The sequence below is a fragment of the Dasypus novemcinctus genome, chromosome 7 (genome assembly GCF_030445035.2).
Source record: "Dasypus novemcinctus isolate mDasNov1 chromosome 7, mDasNov1.1.hap2, whole genome shotgun sequence".
Classification (NCBI taxonomy): Eukaryota; Metazoa; Chordata; class Mammalia; order Cingulata; family Dasypodidae; genus Dasypus; species Dasypus novemcinctus.
In genome coordinates, this window is record NC_080679.1 from 20,918,771 (window position 1) to 20,938,540 (window position 19,770).

At 36.5% G+C, this 19,770-nt stretch overlaps 1 protein-coding gene across 3 annotated transcripts in view; it reads right to left on the reverse strand.

The window, feature by feature from the left end:
* Positions 1-19,770, reverse strand: part of ACSL3 (acyl-CoA synthetase long chain family member 3) — an 86,217-nt gene that overhangs the window by 43,073 nt on the left and 23,374 nt on the right. For 2 of the 3 annotated variants that reach the window (XM_004453110.5, XM_071216103.1), the window contains exon 2: positions 17,376-17,433. The gene's annotated coding sequence lies outside the window, so the exon portion shown is untranslated. Of the gene's footprint in view, positions 1-13,813; positions 13,910-17,375; positions 17,434-19,770 lie in introns of all 3 variants that reach the window. The other variant, XM_058300041.1, reaches the window with a different exon arrangement.

Consider the following 19,770-nt stretch of genomic DNA (forward strand, 5'->3'; position numbering starts at 1 on the left):
GCGGACCTTCCATGCAGTAGGCAGACGCCCTATCCATTGGGCCAAGTCCACTTCCCGCCAACTGGTTTTTGACAATCCTACCAGGTCCATGTTACCAAGACAAAACAATCTCTCCAACAAATGGTGCTGGGAAAACTGGATATCCATAATCAAAAAAGAATGAAAGAGGACCCCGATCTCACTCCCTATACAAGAATCAACTCAAAATGGATCATAGACCTAATATCAAAGCCAGAACCATAAAACTACTAGCAGAAAATGTAGGGAAACATCTTCAAGATACTGTAATAGCTGGTGGTTACTTGGCTCTTACACCCAACGTACAAACAACAAAAGAAAAAAAATAAATGGCACCTCCTCAAAATTAAACACTTTTGCACCTCAAAGACTTTGTCAAAAGGGTGAAAAGGCAGCCAATTCAATAGGAGGAAATATTTGGAAATTACATATCTGATAAGGGTTTAATATCCACGATATATAAAGAAATGCTACAACTCAACAAAAAAACCAAAGACCCAACTGAAAAATGGGTAAAAAGATTTGAATAGGCATTTGCCCAAAGAATAAATACAAATGGTGAAAAAAAAAACATGAAAAAATGTTCAACATCACTAGAAATTAGGGAAATGCAAATCAAAGCTAAAATGAGATATCAATTCCCACGTCTTAGAATGGCTGCTATTAAAAAGACAGAAAATTATACCTACACACCAATGTTCAAAGTGGCATTATTCACAATTGCCAAAAGATGGAAACAACCCAGGTGTCCATCAAGCAATAAATGGATAAGCAAAGTGTGGTGTATACACACGATGGAATATTATGCAATGGTAAGAAGAAATGAAGTCATGAAGCATATGACAACATAGATGAACCTGTAGGACATTATGTTAAGTGAAGCAAGCCACACACAAAAGGACAAATACTGTATGACTGTGCTATTATGAACACTTAATGTAAACTCATGGAGTTAATAACTAGAATATAGGTCATGAGAAAATAGAATGAATTTAGAGAATGAGAAGCTGGGGGTTAATCTGTGCAGAACTGGTAAAAAGGTTGTTAATCTTTGGAACTGAATAGAAAAGGCTGAATGCATATCATAGTGTTTGTTAACTAGCAGTGCTATTATATAGGTATGACAGTGGTTGGAAGGGAAAGTCTAAGGTCATGTATATTACTAGAAGGAAAGCTAAAAAATGTAACGTGGGACTGAACAGCACATTAAACCTCATGTAAAATATGAATATGGGTGATATTGCATATATAAGAGTTTTTCTTTGAAACTGAACAAATGCTAATATTACAAGATGGTAATATCAGGCAAAAAAATGTAAAATTTAAAAAAATCATGCTAAGTAAAAGAACCCAGACACAAAGTAGTACATATTATATGATTCCCATTATATAAAAATATAAATCAATTTATAAAAATGGAATTAGATTAATGGTTATGTAAAACTCAAAAGGATAGAGGGGTTGAGAGGTGACTGCTAAGGTGTGTGCAGTTTTTGTTTTTGGAGTAATGAAATTGTTCTAAAAATTTTTGTGGTGATGAATGCACAAATCTGCAATTATACTAAAAGACACGATTATATGCTTGGGATGGATAGTACAGTAAGTGAATATATCTCAATAAAACTGCTTAAAAAAACACTAAAGGAATAACATGAAAAAGCAAAGAGCACCAGTAAAAATAATTATATAAGTAATGATAAAAGACAATATAATTGTATATTTCCTTTCCTTTCCTCTCTCGATTTAAAAGCATATAGAAATATGTATATAATTATTGGGCTTACAATATACATAAATGTAACATATTTGACTATAAAAAGACAAAGTGGGTAGGAGAAAACCTGTGTTGAAGGAAACAATAACTTGGTAACAAGAATCAAAAGGAAGAAATGAAGAAAACCAAAAATTAGATAAGAAGATTAATAACCAAAAATTAGATAAGAAAAGTAATAACAAACTCTCTGCATCTATCTTTTGCCTTCCTTTCTTCTCCCAGCTTCTTAAAAAGATATAAAATAGTAAATTATAACATTTTGTTGGATTTTAACAGATATTGCAATATTATGCATAACAAAAGCACAGAAAAGGAGTAAGAAAAGAGATCTAAATATGATTAACAGTCCTATATCTAACTGGAATTAGTAAAAATGTGAAGTAAATTATGATTGAGTTAAAATACTAAGAAAACAACTTTTAAAAATAGTAAAGAAAAAAAAGAAAGGAAATAAAATGTTATATTAGAAAATGCAAACATAATATAAAAGGAAGCAGTAAAGAAGAAACAAACAAAATAAGACATGAGACATAGAAAACAAAACATAAAATGGCAGAAAGAAATTCAATGTTATCAATAAAAACTTTAAATATGAATGGACTGAACAAGACAATAAACCAACAGATGTCAGACTGGGATGAAATAACAAGATCCAATTATATACTCTATACAGGAGACATGTTTTGGATTCAAAGACACAAATAGGTTGAAAATAAAAGAATGAAGAAGATAAACCATGGAAATAGGAATATAAAAGATAAAGGGTCTAAACTAATATCTATAGATAAAATGTACTTTAAAGCAAATAAATATTACTAGGGATAAGGGCACTTTATAATGATAAAAGGGTCACCCATCAGGAAGATAACTGTAAATATATATGCACCTAAAACAGAGCCCCAAAATTCATGAAACAAAAATTGACAGAAATGAAGAAGGTATAAATATTCAAAAAAGAAAAGTTGGGGACTCCAATACCACATTTTCAATAACAGAGAGAACAGGCCAAAGAGCAAAAAGGAAACAGAAACTTTGAACATTATAAAGATTTCATGATTGATAAGATACATCTCTGTGCAGGGAGGATAACGCATTCAGACCCTACTTGGAATGGACAACAATGCATGCATTTGAGGACCTTCTAGATCTGGTCCTACACATTTCTTCTGGCTTCTTACTTGGGCCCATCTACTACAATAAAACTATAATCGTTAAATTTAGTGTTTTCAGTTCTGTGAACCATTCTGGCAAATTATCGAACCCAAGGGGTTCCCCACCATACCTGTGCAGCCAAGTGGTAAAAAGTGCAGGTGGCCTGGGCCCCTGAACTTGCAACTGGTGCCTAAAGGGCAGTTTTGTAGAGGACTGTCTTTAACTAGTGAAGTCCAGCATAACTGAGTTACTGCAGCTGGTGTCAGAAGCTATTGGAACGTATAGAAGCTTTTGGTAATTATTACAGCTTTCCGACTCATTTTGTAAGTCCAGTATTACCCTGGCCTTAAAAATCAGTTAGATATATCACAAGAAAACAGACAGATACCACATGAGATTAATATAGAAACAAAAATCCTCAACAAAATATAGCCAATGTGGTTCCTAATAGGGGAGGTCAGACTAGTACGTCAAGCCCTCAGCACTGCTGCAAGTAACTATGAATCCTGCCCTTCAAGGAGTGAAGCCTGGTGGTCACGGTGGGCCCCAAGGGGCAGGGGAAGGAGGAATAGAAGAGGGGGTAGTTAGTGGGCAACAAAGTGTTCTGCATGATCTTGCATGATGGATAGAGGCCCTGTTAAATTTCATCAAAAATTCATAAAAGTGTATGGTCTAAAATGTAAACCACAATGTTGGGTATATGAGAATTCCCTATATTCTGTATGTGACTTTACTGTGACCTAAAACTTCTTTGAAGATAAAATAAAAAACAGTAAGACACTGGGGAAGAAATGGAAGAAAATGCCACTGTACATATAGGATACCAGTTATCACAGAGATGAAAGGCAAAACATCAAAAAAATTTAATATTTTCTTGTTTTAAACCCCAATTTTTTTAAACTTTATTTTAGTTTTAGTTTTTCTAAATGATTATGTATTTTACTTCTTCTGTTTAAACCTATCATTACTATTTCATTTTTCCTGTTTTTTTTTTAAAGATTTATTTATTTCTCTCCCCTTCCCCCCCTCTCCCCACCCAGCTGTCTGCTCTCTGTGTCCATTCACTGTGTGTTCTTCTGTGACCGCTTCTATCTGCAGTCATCAGCATAATTGGGAACATTTTCCTGTTAATTGCATTTGGCAATATTCTTGGCTTCATTTTTAAAGAAGTTTTGGATCACAGAAGGGTTTACAGCTATGGCAGGGGGGAATCATTGGCATGGGGTGTCAGTGATGGGGGATACATGGGAGGAAGTTCACCTGGGCATACGTGTAAGGTATGCAAATATGTTCAAATGTTCATGGGGCATTGCCACAATGGGTAGAGATTCACACAACCACCAAAAGAACACTGAATTCCCATCCTGGGGAGCTCTGCCACATTCGCTAATGGAACAGCAACAACTCCCCAAGTACAGGGGCAATGACCAGTAAAGGATGGTCCAGTGATGGGCCCTTGATACTGATGACTATGCTTATGAGCCTATTGTGCTTGAAAATTCAACTTCACCTAGTGCTGCAGGGTACCTAAGAGTTACCTCCTGAGAGCCTCCAAGTTGCTCAAATGTGGCCTCTCTCTAAGCCAAATTCAGCATATAAATACATTACCTCCCACCCAGGGTGGGACATGACTCCTGGGGATGAGCCTCCCTGGTACTGAGGAATTACTAAAAGAACCAGCTGGTGATACAACTGGAAAAAAACCTTGAATAAAAGGGGGAAAGGTGAAGACAAAGGAGTTTCTATGGCTAAGAGACTTCAAAGTTAGTCGGGAGGTCATCAGACAGGTAACGCTTATGCACGTCTCAGCAGGATCTCATAAACCGCCAAAATAGATACTACCCAAATAGTGGGGCTCCTGAGGGCTTCAGAGTCACCCAGGTCCTACAGTCATAGCAGATAGCTCCGGAGTTTGGTGCCTTGCCAGTGGGCCCTACTTTGGAGTTTGTGCTCCCAAGTGTGACAGAGTTGGACTCAGATGTGACTTCTTTACACATGCCTATTCTGTCCCTTTTATTGGAACCTATAGCAGGCACTGGAGTTGGTAGGTGTATGTCCAAGAGACTTGAATCTCTGGGCTGCCCATGTGCCAGCTGGGCCCTGAGCCTCAGAGTTGCCATCATCTACTCTCCAGTTCACTGGACTCATCCAGGAAGGACAACTAACAAGGATGGACAATCACCATACCAAGGAACCGAGAGAATCTATAACTGCAAGCAAGGGCGTCCATCCCTCAGCCATACGGGATTGAAGCCCCCTCTCAATTAGAGGTGGAGTGGGCATCAACATCCCAGAATTCTCAGGATTGGGGAACAAAATATGGACTAGAGTGGACTTACTGGTATTCTACTATAGACTTATTGTGATTCTAGCAATGGAAGAAATTATATCATTGATGTGGAGACAGTGGCCACTTGAGGTGCTTAAGTTAGGGAAAGGGAAAAAAGGTGTAAGATGGGGGCATTTTCAGGACTTGGAAATGTCCTCAATGACATTGCAACGACAATACAGGCCATTATATATCTTGCTATAACCTACATAATTGAGTGAGACTGCAAACTACAATGTAAACTATAATCCATGCTGTGTGGCAGTGCTCCAAAATGTGTTCATCAATTGCAATGAATGACACCACACTAATGAAAGAAGTTAATGTAGGGAAAAGTAGGAGGTGTGGGGAGTGGGGCATATGGGGATCCCTTATATTTTTTTATGTAAGATTTTATGTAATCTAAGTATCTTTTAAAAATAAATAGGGGGAAGAGTATGTGGCTTACATGACTGGGCTTCTGTCTACCATATTGGAGAATGCAGGTTTAATCCCCGGGGCCTCCTGGTAAAGGCATGCCCACGCAGCGAGCAACACAGCAAGATGATAACGCAACATAAGAGAGATACAGGGGCCCTCTTTCCTCTACCCTCATTGTGCCCTGAGAGTAAGATGGGTCACCAGCAGCTCTACTGGAGCCATCTGCAAAAATTCGGCCAGGGTTCCCACTCTTGCCACGTCTGTTCAAACCAACATGGTCTGATCCAGAAATAGTCTCAATATGTGCCATCAGTGTTTCTGTCAGTACGTGAAGGATATACGCTTCATCAAGTTGGACTAATCTTCCTTGAATGGACTGTCCAGGACATCTTCCTGACTAACTATGCTAGTTCTTTGTATATAAAATAAAACTAAAAAAACTGAAGGAAAAAAAAGAGACACAGAGGAGAGTCAAGGAGAGATGCAACAGAAACCAGGAACTGAGATGGCGCAAGGGACAGGGAACCACTTTTCCACATTGGACGTTCCCAAGATTGAAGCACGGTGAAGCCTAGAGGAGAAAATGAGAAGACAAAAAGAAACAGACACAGAATATCACACGAGGAATGGACACAAACAGCAAAACAGCAGGGTGGAGGAAAGGGAGAGAGAGAAAATAAATAAATAAATGATTTTTTAAAATGCCTGCATGAATGCATTTAAATAAATATTTATTTGCTTAATATTTTTTTAAAAATACTAGCCAATGGAATCCAGCAACATATAAAATGGACTATAAACTGGGACTAAGTAGAGTTTATCCCTGAAATGAAAAGTTAACATTTGAAAAATCAAAGTTAACATTTGAAAAATCAATAAACAAAATGCACCATATAAATACAATAAAGGACCAAAACTAATAGACACAGATTTAAAAAAACCAACAGACACAAATAGTATTTACCAATATCTAACACCCTTCCTTGATTAAAAAAAATATTTGGAAATCAACATCCAGGGTCCTCAGGATGGAGGAATAAAATATGGTTTAGAGTGGACTTATTGGTATTCTACTATAGAATCACTGTGACTCTAGCAATGGAAGAAACTGTATTATTGATGTAGAGACAGTGGCCATGGGAGTTGCTAAGGGTTAGGGAGAAGGTATAAGAGGTGTGATATTGGGGCATTTTCAGGACTTGGAGTTGCCCTGAATGATACTGCAGGGACAGATGCAGGACATTATATATCCTGCCATAACCCACTGAATGGACTGGGAGAGAGTATAAACTACAATGTAAACAATAATCCATGCTGTGTAACAGTGCTCCAAAATGTATTCATCAAATGTAATGAATGTGCCACACTGATGAAAGAGTTTGATGATGTGGGAGGACTGGGGGGGAGGGGGATTCCGCTTATATTTTTTAATGTTTTGTATGACCTATGTATCTTTAAAAAAATAAAGTCTATTAAAATTTTAAAAATATTCAACAAACTAGGAAAAGAAATTCTTCAACTGATACAGGACATCAACAACAACATGAAAACTCTAGCTAACCTGAATATTTCCCCCCCTAGGATCAAGATCAAGACAAAGATATCATTCTCGCTATTATTATTCAATAGTGTTTGAAGTTCTAGCCAGGAGAATTAGGTAAGAAAAATAAATCAAAGGTATCCAGACTGAATTTTAAAGCATTATCAGATGACATTACCTATATAGTAAATCTTAAGGATTCCACTAAAATAACAATTTGAATTAAAAAAAAAGTTTAGTAAAATTTCAGTATGCAAGATGAATATGCAAAAATCAACTGTATTTCTATATACTAGCTATAAAATAATCCAAAAATAAAATTAAGAAAACATATTTACAATACCATCACAGAAACAAAATACTTAGAAATGAATATAAGCAGAAAAATTTGTACTCTAAAATCTACAAAACATTATCAAAGGACATTAAAGAAAACCTTAATAGAAATGACCGAAAGAGACATCCTATGTTCATGGATAGTGAAATTTATTATTATGTAAATGGTAATATTCCCTGAACAGAACTACAGAATCAATGCCACATCTAAATCAAAATCCAAGCAGGCTTTTATACAGAAATTAAGTTAATCGAAAATTCACATGGAAATTCAAGGTACCCAGAACAGCCTAACAATCTTGAAAAACAAAAAATCAGCAGAGGGAAGCAGTTGTTGCTTAATTGATAGAGCGTTCACCTACCATATGGAGGGTCCAGGGTTCGATACCCAAGACCTCCTGACCCATGTGGTGAGCTGGCCCACGCGCAGTGCTGCCTGAGCGCAAGGAGTGCCGTGCCACACAGGGGTGTCCCCCGGGTAGGGGTGCCTCACACGCATGGAGCATGCCCCACAAGAAGAGCCGCCCAGTGCGAAAAAAGCGCAGCCCGCCCAGGAGTGGCATCGCACACACAGAGAGCTGACGCAGCAAGACGACACAACAACAACCACCACAAAAGCGACACGGTTTCCCAGTGCCACATGACAAGAATGCAAGCGGACACAGAAGAACACACAGCAAATGGACACAGAAAGCTGACAACAGGGGCATAGGGGAGAGAAATAAATAAATCTTTAAAAAAAAAAATCAGCAGATTCACATGTCAGAAAGAACAATGTTGGAGAACTTACATGTTGTGATTCAAAAGCTTACTACAAAGCTGCAGTAATCAAAAGTGTGGTACTGGCAAAGGAAAGAAATATAACTCAATGGAACAGAAATGAAAGTCTACAAACAAATCCTTTTGTTATGGACAACTGATAATTGATAAGGGTTCAAAAAATTCAACAGGCAAAGAATAATCTTCTCATAAACAGTACCAGAAAAGCTGAATATGTGAATGCAAAAGAATGAAATTGGAGCCCTTCCTTATAATATATACAAATTTAACCAAAATAAATATAAGCCTACATGTATAAAGTTAATGTAAAACTTTCAGAAGAAGACAGAGCAGTAAATGTTTGTGACATTGGGCTAGGCAAAGCCTTCTCAGATATGGCACCAAAAGCACAAACAACAAAACCAAAAACCGATAAACTGGATTTCATCAAAATAAAAAGCTTTTGTGCTTCAAAGTATACCATCAAGAAAGTTAAGACAAATGGGAACAAAATTTTGTGACTGTAACTGATAAGGGATTTAAATCCAAAATAAGCAAAGATCTCTTATATTTTCACAATAAAAAGACAACCCAGTTAAAAAAGGAACAGTCATTTCTCTGAAGATAATACAGACAGCCAATAAGCACATGAAAAGATGCTCAACATCATTAGCCACCAAAGAAATGTAAACAATGAGATAGCATGTTATAACCACTAGGATGTATTAACAGGCAATAACAAGGATATGAAGAAATAATAAGTATTAACAAGAATATGAAGCAATAAGAATCATCACACATTAGAATATAAAAAGGTACAGCTGCTTTGGAAAACACTCTGGTGGTTCCACAAAACGTTAGTCACTATATGACCTGCTCCAAGGTATAAAACCAACAGAATCAAAAACAGGCTTACACAAAAACTAGTATACGAATGTTCACAGAAACATTATTCATAGCAGCCAAAAATAGGGGAAAAAATGTTCATTACCCAACAACGGGTAGCCAAAATGTGATGTATCCACAAATGGAATATTATTCACCAATAAAAAAGGATAAAGCACTAACAAATAAACCTTCTAAAGATTATGCTAAGTGAAAGAAGCCAGCCTCAAAAGAACACATACAACAGATTCCATATGAATGAAATCTCCAGAACAAACAAATCTAGAAATGGTAAGCAGACTGATTAGTGGTTGCCTGGGAGCAGGTGTGGGAGTGGGGTGACTGTTAATGGGTACAAGGTTTCTTTTGGCAGTTATGAAAATTTCTAAAATTGAATGTATAATAGTTGTACAACTGTGAATATAGTAAAACCATTTAATGGTGTACTTTATATGGGTGGATTGTATGGTATGAGTTATATCTTAACAAAGCTCCTAAAAACAAAATTTTAAACCTAGAGATTACTAACAGGGCCCTTGCAGCCCTGAACACTTCCATGAAAACATTAATTAAAACATAGGCAAATCTGTTTACAAGGACAAAAACAATTAACTATGCAAATACAGAAAACATAAAATTTTCATCACTACTCCAAAAAGAAGATTAAGATGCTTTAATCCCAACAACAGTTACATAGGAAAAATAAATAAAAGAACAGTTTTACTGGGAAGCGGATTTGGCTCAACTGATAGAGCATCTGCCTACCATGTAGAAGGTCCAGGGTCTCCTGACCCATGTGGTGAACTGGCCCACGTGCAGTACTGATGCGCGCAAGGAGTGCCCTGCCAAGCTGGGGTGTCCCCTGTGTAGGGGAGCCCCACGCACAAGCAGTGTGCCCCCACAAGGAGAGCCACCCCGCACGAAAAAAGCGCAGTGGCACCACACACACATGGAGAGCTGATGCAGCAAGAGGCAGCAAAAAGGCAGGAAAATATTTTGGGAGACCCTTCCACTGAGGTAGAAATACAGCAGTGAACTAGATGGTTGGATTTCATGGCTGGTACAAAGGAGGTGAGGACAGTCTTGAAATTAATGGGTTTAAGATGTATATGAGTCATCTAAATACATCTAAACTCTGAAAATTAAGAGAGGTCAGAACTAGAAACAGATTTTTGGAGACACACTGAGACAGAAGATGAGACTGCCCAAAGAGAACACATATAAAATCTCCAAGATTAAGTCTGAGGACAGAAAACTTTGGGGAGAAACCAATGAAGAACAGGAAAACACCCATGAAGGAGAATAAAGCAAGAAAACTTGGAGAGTACAGTGTACAAAAACCAAGGGAAGAGAGAGCCAAGGACTAAGTTCTCAATAGTGTCAGATGTCGCCTAGATACCAGCTACATGCAAAATAAGACATTTAATTTTTTCTAAAATGTTAGACAATTTAGTAAACAACTAACCTTTGGCCATTTACAGTTTACTGGCTAAAGTGGCTAAGGAAAATCTGAAGCAAGAAAATCAGTCATGGGTACTTTCTGATGTTGCCACATTTTAGAATGGGTATCAGCTTTCAAAAAGTAAAACCGAACAGACCAATCCATCAATCTTTTTCCTTATACTTCCTACCTAATTTTAAAGACCTCACTCATCCCAAGCTTTTATTACTGGTCTCCTACATTTTTTCCAATATTTTTATAATTTTACATCTAGACTTTTAATCAATATGGAGTTCATTTTTCTCTGTGGTACGAGAGACCTATTTTATTTCAGATTACCAAATTAACCAAATTGTCAACTTCATCAATAAGTCTTAATCCACTTAGATGTGTTTCTGGATGTCATTCTGTTTCTCTAATCTATTTGTCTACTCTTTTACTAATACCATAGTGGTACAGAATGGTATTAGCAAAGTAACCCCTGGTTTGTTTCCCATCAATGTGAATTTGCTATTCCTTGTCACCTCTAATAAATGATAATATTTCTAATACATAATCTGAAGACATTATTGGTGGTCCACGAGAATGTGGAATGTACTGGTGTTGGACAGATCCAACAAAACACAGGATGGACACTGATTAAGTTTCCAGTCAAGTAAAGGAGAATTAATTGCTTCAAATCAACACACACCAACTTTAAAGCATTGGACAAAATTTGTATATATTCATCCTGACCTCTTGGTTCTCTGTCCACACAGTTAAAAGAGCAAGTGTGCCAGAGAAGGAAACTTCCAAATGATGCTGCCTTAAATAAATAAATGTGTGAAGCCTGAGGTCCACTCACTAAAGCAGCTAAGTGGTCTTTTTACACACTGGAATATTCCTTTACCTAGGCTCCAGTTTTAGCAAATAAAAATACAGGATGCTCAGTTAAATATGAATTTCAGATAAATAACAAATACATTTTAATATAAGTATGTTCCACTTAATATTTGGGACATTTGTCAAAATTATTCATTGTTTATCTGAAATTCAAATTTAACTGGTTTCCTGTATTCTATCCAGCAACTTTCAGCTTCCTGTATTCGATCCATCCCTACTACCAACTCCCATCCTACCATAAAATATGACAATCAGGGTGAATAACTGTCCTGGTTTGCCTGGGACTGCAAGTTTCCTGGGACATGAGACTTTCAGTGCTAAACCCAGGAGAGTCTCAGGCAAATGGAGATAAGGTGGTCACCCTACAAATTAATCATCTCATAGAGTCATCCCACTAAGAGTGGCATGGACTCCACCATTAGTTAAGTTTGATCTTGGGGTTTCCTTTTCTGTTTTCTGTTGTTTTTTTAATATTAAATGACATAATCTCTTTGCACCTAATTCCCTTGTATCTTTATCATCTGATACACCAAGTTAAAGGAGGATAAATTGTGAAATGCAGTAGCTATAAAAATAAAGGACTAACGCAATGCAAAGGCACTATAAATGCTAGTTATTAGTGTAGCTGGTTTAGTATAGCATACCAAATTCTGTCTCATGCAGAGTTTCAAAACACACAAGAATTTGTTTTATTCATTTTAAACTTCATATAATCTACTGAAGGTATTATTACTTGCAACCCTGGTTTGATTACACATAAAAAGTACTCAATAGATTCATTACTTTTAGAATTATAGCCATAATAACCTCTGGGTTTGATACTGGCCTCACATTTACTTATTGTATAATATGGGGCAAGTCCCTTAACATCACTGAGTCCAAGTTCGATTATAAAATTGGGGTGATGGGGGAAGCAGAAGTGGCTAAAGCGTTTGAGCACATGCTTCCCACATTGGAGGTCCCAGATTCAGCCCCCAGTATCTCCATTAAAAAAAAAAAAAAAAAGTAAACTAATGAAAAAATCAACTCAGGGGAGCCAATGTGGCTCAGTGGTTGAGTGCCACCTTACCACATACAAGGTCCCAGGTTCAATCCCTGGCCCCAGTACCTCAAAAAAAGAATTTTAAAAACTAGGGTGATGATAATCCTACCTCGCAAAACTCCCATGAGAAATAAAAAACAAAGCAGGTGAAAGCATTCTGTAAACTTCAAGATACTATGCATGTAACAATAATTTTAAATTTTATTGTTTTACATAACGATGTATTGCATTTATGAGTAAGAGCTACAATAGCTTAGAATAATTTTGTAATCTAAGTCTATCCAGAATACCTTTCCTTTTAATTTCAAGAAGTTACAAATTGCTCAGTAAGATTTCTTAGGTATCTCCTTATTTTGCCCCCATCCCTCACTCCATTCCCAAAGCCATATTTTGTATCTATATTTTGGGCAGATCAATTAAGATACAAACTTAAGAAAAGACAAATAAAATATACAATTAGAAGTTAACAAGCATATTGTGCAAATATATACACATACACACATGCACACAAGTATAGGATAAATTACCTGCATTACAACTAATCATAGTGCACTTATTATTGACATTACCTAAAGGTTAAATAGTTAAAGATAATATTTAAATGTGTAATTACTTCCTGTAGTCAATATTAAGTCTTTTATTGTATTTTATTCATATAATCATATTCACTTTTTAACTCTGTATATAAAATAGTTTTTCTTCCAATACATTGTCAATTATTTTACCATTCACAAAGATTTCCCTCAACAAGTTTGAAAATTAAAAGCTTCTAAGAAAAAGCTTCCCAATCCTCGCCTCTGCAGCTTTTCCATTAAGGGTTCAAAAACTAAGATTATGTTTTAAAAATAGAAGGCAGAGGAAAAAGGAATCCACCCAAAATAGCTATGAGAAATATTTGGTACAACTCTAACAAAACTTTTCCTGTTAAACCAGGAATGGTAATACCCATATCCTCCCAAATTTCTAATCTGCATCATTTTCACATGCAAATAAAAATATTCTAAATAATTTCTCTGCCAAGCAATACATACAGATAATTTACACTACTATCTGAACAAAGTACATTGGATCATCAAGATAACTAATCAAGTCTCAAAGATCTTCAAAATTTGTCTACTCTATAAAATACATTTAAATAGGAATTAACTGAATCATGGACATACTGTTATTATCAACATAAATGAACATCAAGAAAAGAATGAGAGTAATGAGATTGCTATGAATCCATAAGATACCTTTAAAATATAATATAGGGAAGTAGATGTGGCTCAAGTGGCAGGGTTTCTGCCTACCATATGGGAGGACCTGGGTTCAATCTCTAGGCTCTCCTGCTGAAAAAGAAGAGAAAGAATGCTTGTGCGGTGAACCAATGCCTGCATGGTGAGTTGAGTGCCCGTGCGCTAGTGCCCGCCTGGTGAGCCTAATGCCTGTATCGTGAGCCAGAACCCGTGCTAGTGAGTTATACAAGATGATGATGCAACAAAAGAGAGACAAAGGGGAGACAAGATAAAAACCAGCAGAAACCAGGAACTGAGGTAGTACAGCTGACAGGGAACCTCTCTCCACATCAAAACCCAGTGAATCCTAGGAGGGGAAAAAAGGAGAAGAGAAGACAAAAAGAAAAACAGATATAGAAGATCTACTGAACACAAACAGCAAAAACAGCAGGGCGGGGGGGAGGGAAAGGGAGGGGATGATAAAGGTCTAAATTTACTCATATAGAATTCTAATTTTTATGTTTTGATTCAAATTCTACACATCATTTTAGGAAGAACAAATTAATAATTTAAAAATGAATATAAAACTCTGTAATAAAAACTGGCTTACCCAGATTTTTTCAGAAGTTTAAAATGCTTCAACTCAACAATTCCACAAAGAATTTGTGAACACATGAATCAGTTTCAGTTTTACATAATTTCTTAAGTCACAGGAGCTCTGAACATGGGCAATTCCCAATTGTGAAAGGCTGGGTTCGAAGTTTTAGAATTCAATAGACTAGGTTTCCCAAGTAGCCCATGAAATCCCCTTGACTTCACATGACCTACATAACTGACCACAAGTTTCCTTTGTTTTGTTTTGTTTTTGGTATTTCTTTTTTCTATTTTTTTTTAAATGTTACATTCAAAAAATATAAGAGGTCCCCATATACCCCCCAACCTCCTCACCCCACTCCTCCCATATCAACGACCTCTTTCATCCTCATGGGACATTCACTGCATTTGGTAAATACATTTTGGAGCATTGCTGCACCACATGGATAATGGTTTACCTTGTAGTTTACGCTCTCCCCCAGTCCACCCAGTGGGCCATGGCAAGGCATTCAGTGTCCAACATCTGTCCCTGCAGTACCACCCAGGACAACTCCAAGTCCAGAAAATGCCCCCACAACATATCTCTTCTTCCCTCTCCCTATCCTCAGCAGCTACCGTGGCCACTTTCTCCACATCAATGCTACAATTTTTTCAATTACTCATCACAATAGTTCCATAGTAGGATATCAGTCAGTCCACTCTAATCCATACTCTATTCCTCTACCCTGTGGACCCTGGTAAGGTTATGTCCACTCCACCTCTATATCGAGAGGGGGCTTAGATTTCATATAGATGATGGATGCAATTCTCCTACTTGCAAGCTATAGGCACTCTTGCCTCCCTGATGTGGTGGTTGACCTTCTTCACCTTCCTGTTCACTGGCCAGGCTAAGTCCAATAAACCAGAGGGTAGGAGTTGCAAGTCTGCTGAGGCTCAGGGCCTGGGAGTCACATGGACAGTCCAGAGATTCAGGTATCCTGAGTATACACCAACCCCAGCGCCAACCACAGGTCCAGTAAAAGTGAGAGAAGAGGCATGTGTAGAAAGGTCATATCGGAGTCCAACTCCATCACAGTCAGGAACACAAACTCCAAAGAGGGCCAACTGACATGGCATTGAACTCCAGAGCCATCTGCAATGACCATAGAACCTGTAGGTAGGGTACCTGATCAAGCCTAGGTAAGTAAAACTTATGACAGAGATCAAGTTACATTTTTCCATTTACCATAACACTTTTTATATGTTCTCCCCACCCCCCAAAACTACCTGACTTCCTTCTCTTTCCAACTCGTGTCCAGAGTACCCTACACTGAACATAATTAGGCACACAAGAGGTTCAAAATCACTTTTCTATGAACTTTATCAATCTATCTTTCTACCTAACTCTCTATAAAGGTAATACTAATTGTAGTCATTTATATAAATGCCTCACTATTTAATATTTATGGTTTAATAAGCAGTATATTACTAATATCTTTGCAATTTCATTTTATTATAAATCTAAACTCTGTTGATGAATGATAGGAACTCAAAGTTTGGGATTCCCATAACCCAGCAACCACTACTAGAAATGTGTGGCAGAAGTACTGTGTTCTACTGTATTTAATTAGCCACTTCAAAGCACTTTTCATTTGGCCAAATATATCCCTCAGGAAGATGTAGACAAAGAATGTCTAAAATAAACTGAAGGGAAAACACACCAATGGGCAAGGTATATTACTCTGTCCATCACACCTGCTTCAGTGAAAGATGGTAATCCTGGATGTGCATATAAAAGGTCTAGAAGGACGCACACCCAACCGTTAGGGGGTAACCCTAGCAACAGAACCAAGAGAATAGGAAACTTCCCCTTTGACTTACACACTCCTATATTGTTTTTATAGTTTTTAATAATACACATATTACTTAGGTAATTTTTCTTAAAAATAAATATAAAATTCCTAAGTTCAGCAAATGTGGGCAGAAGAATTTGAAAAGAATCTTCTGAATATAAGTCAGTAATGAGGAGAACAGATATAGCTCAAGTGGTTGAGAGCCTACTTCCCATATAGGAAGTTCTAGGTTTGATCCCAGTACCTCCTAAAACAAACAAAACAAGCAAGTGAAAGAACCAAGTCTCATCGGGAGTGGTTTAGCACCTGCTTCCCATGTTCAAGGCCCTGGGTTCAATGCCTGGTACCTTCTTAAAAAAAATAGTCAATCATCATTCTAGTGGATAAAATGCTATTGCTTTTATAATGCGCTCCAGCACTTTACAAACACTATTCCTTATAAACAGTCCTATCCAGCTTTACTTTCACTTCATAGAATGCTCTTTATTATCCAAGATTTCAAGTCACTTGGTTCTCTCAATACTCTTGCCCCAAAATTTCACAAACTCTAATTCCCTCCAAAAGCCACAGTAAGAAAATAATAAAATAGGTTCATACAAGGCTACTTTCTCCTCATGATAACTAATTAACAAGCAGAATATTCTATAGGTTAGCAAAAAGCTCACTGCTCTTTTTCAGACCTTGAACCTACAAGTTCTGTCCAATTAGAAACTGATAATACTAACAAATTATAAATGACCATCACATGTTGAAACAGTAATACCAGTCTAATTAGTGTTAAACTCTGCAAAATAAAGAGACTACTGTGTTTAAATCCCTTTCAGATTCTTAATGAGATGCAAATGGAGAAAAAGATAGTTGATACTTCTGAACATGGCTTAATGGTCCAAGGGATTTGTATGGAATTAAAATTAGAATGAAAACTATATTCTAATAACTTTAATAACTCTAAAATCACAAAATGAGAGTAATCTGAAATTGTTCTTTGACAGTTCAGCTGCAATTAAGTTTTTTTCTCAATTTTAATGAAACAGACATAAATCTTACAATTCATCAAGTGTACCATCAATGTTAGCTGCAATTAAGTTTTAACTAAAAAAAAATAAATTGTATAACTAATAAATATTCTGTAATTTTAAAAGTTAAATTTTTACCAGTCGACAACGGTAGGAGGTGCTAGTGCCTTCAAGATATGTGCCTTTGTTTTAATTCCTGTCAAAACAAACACATAAAGAAGACAAGCATTAGTACTCAATCTAAGCATAGCCAAATGTCAACATTTTCTAGAAACATCACCTATTACACTAACAAAAATTTTATCATGTAACTCTTTACCAAAAAAGTTTATTATAAAGATTGAATTCATTCATTATGATAATGGTACAGAATAATAACAATTACTAAGATATATATGTAGTATTTTTATAAAACACTGTTAATACATTATCTCATTAATTTTTTTCAATGACCTGTGAAATGAGTAGATTAGCTATCATTATATAGTCGTTTAAAGGGAAAAAAATTTAGTATCAGCCCAAACTCGCAGAGCTAGTAAGGAGAACAACTAATTATTTTAAATAAAAATTCAGCACACCACAGACTTGTCATTCATTTTCTCATTCTCTGCATAGCAGTCAGACATAAAAGAAGGACAGTCCTTAAACCAAATCAATCTGGGTTCAAAACCATAGCTGTTTCTTATTAGCTATGACTCTAAACAAATTCGTTCATTTATTCATCTATCTATGTATGCAGTCATTCAAGCAGAAAAAATCTTATTTCCTTTTTCATTTCTCATGTCATTTTCCTCTTACATAAATGAAGGCTACAACAACATATAACAAAGGTTCAAGTCCAGAATATTTGTAGAATTTCTATAAATGACAACTCACTGAGTTATGCATATTAAACTATTCACAGAAAAAATCCAAATGTCCATTAACTACAAAAAAAGGTCAACACCATTAATTATCAGAGATATGCAAATTACAATCATTTTCTACCATCGGCTATTATTAAAATGAAAAAAAAATTAACCCATTAAATTTTTTTAATGAAAAAAGAAAATCACAAGTGCTGGCAAGAATGGAGGACAAGATATTCTCTGGAACTGTTGATGAAGTGCAGTCACTTTGAAGAGAAATTTGGCAGCACCTAGCAAAAAGTAAAATAAAAATTTCTGTGATCCAGCAAATCACCTGGAGAAACTCTGGCACATATGTGCACTTACTTTACCCTGTTTTGTTTTGTTAATTAACTGGTCCAACACGTGACAGGTCATAGCATTTAAATGGACCTTAATAAATGTTGAGACTCTCCAACAAACACCAAGTACCTACTCAGTTCCAGACCTGGGAATGAGACCATAGTACTCAAAGCCCAGAGGTAGACACTGACAAGATAAATTAATCATTTTAACATGGTATAGATCATACTCAGAAACCAGAGCAGCAAAATGTCCTCTCTCTGCGAGGAGGGAGAGAAAGTAAAAGAGGTTCACTATGAGTTGAACTGATGCATCGTTTACTTCTGGCCAAGAAGACAAGAGGGGTGGGAACTTCAGGCCAGTAACATAGTATGTGCAAAGGCACAAGCATATACCAAAAAAACAGCACTACTACTACTACTTGTAGGAGGCTTGATAATGATCCCCAAATATTTTGAGTCCTAATCCCTGGAACTTGTAAATGGTATTTATTTGGGAAAAAAAGGTCTTTGCAGATGTGATTAAAGGAAGGAACATGAGATGGGGGGGACTGTCCTGGATTATCCAGGTATGCCCTAAAAGCCATTACAAGTATCTTATAAAAGACAGGCAGAGGAAAATTTGACACACACTGAAGAGAAGGGGATGTAAAGAAGACAAAGCAGAGACAGATTTGAAGATGATGGTCCTGAAAATTGGAGGGATGCCAAAGAATGCCAGCAACCATCAGAAGCCTGAAGAGGCACGAAACAGGTTCTTTCCTGGAGCCTCTAGAGGGAATGCAGTCCTGCCAACATCTTGATTTCAGCCAGGAATACAGATTTAAACTTCTGGTCTCTAGAACTGTGAGAGAATAAATTTCTGGTTGTTTAAGCTACCAATTTTGTAATAATTTGTAACAGCAGCCACAGGAAATTAATAATACCTAACTACTGTTATCATGTATGCCATGCTGACTGGTTTAGGCATTATACATCCAAAAAATCATTCATGTTTTTAGACAAGAAAATGACATAATCAGATTTCTGTTTCATTATGTTAAACCTAGAACCAGTGTGGAGAATGTATTGGTGAGAGCAGAAACTAGAAACAGTAAGATCAATTCAGAGATTAAATTCCAGATAAAGATGAAGTTTTGGATTGTCAGATATTTGAGGAAAAAAAAACACCAGAATGAAAAAGACTAAAACAGAAAGGAAGAAAAAGGAACTCAAGGAAATAGACAAGGAATAGAAATAGAATAGAAAACTGGGGGGTGGGGTGGTGGTGGAGGATTTTAATATATATTAATATTCTCAATGAAATTAAAGAGACTAAGGAATAAAAATAAGAAAAAGTTCTAA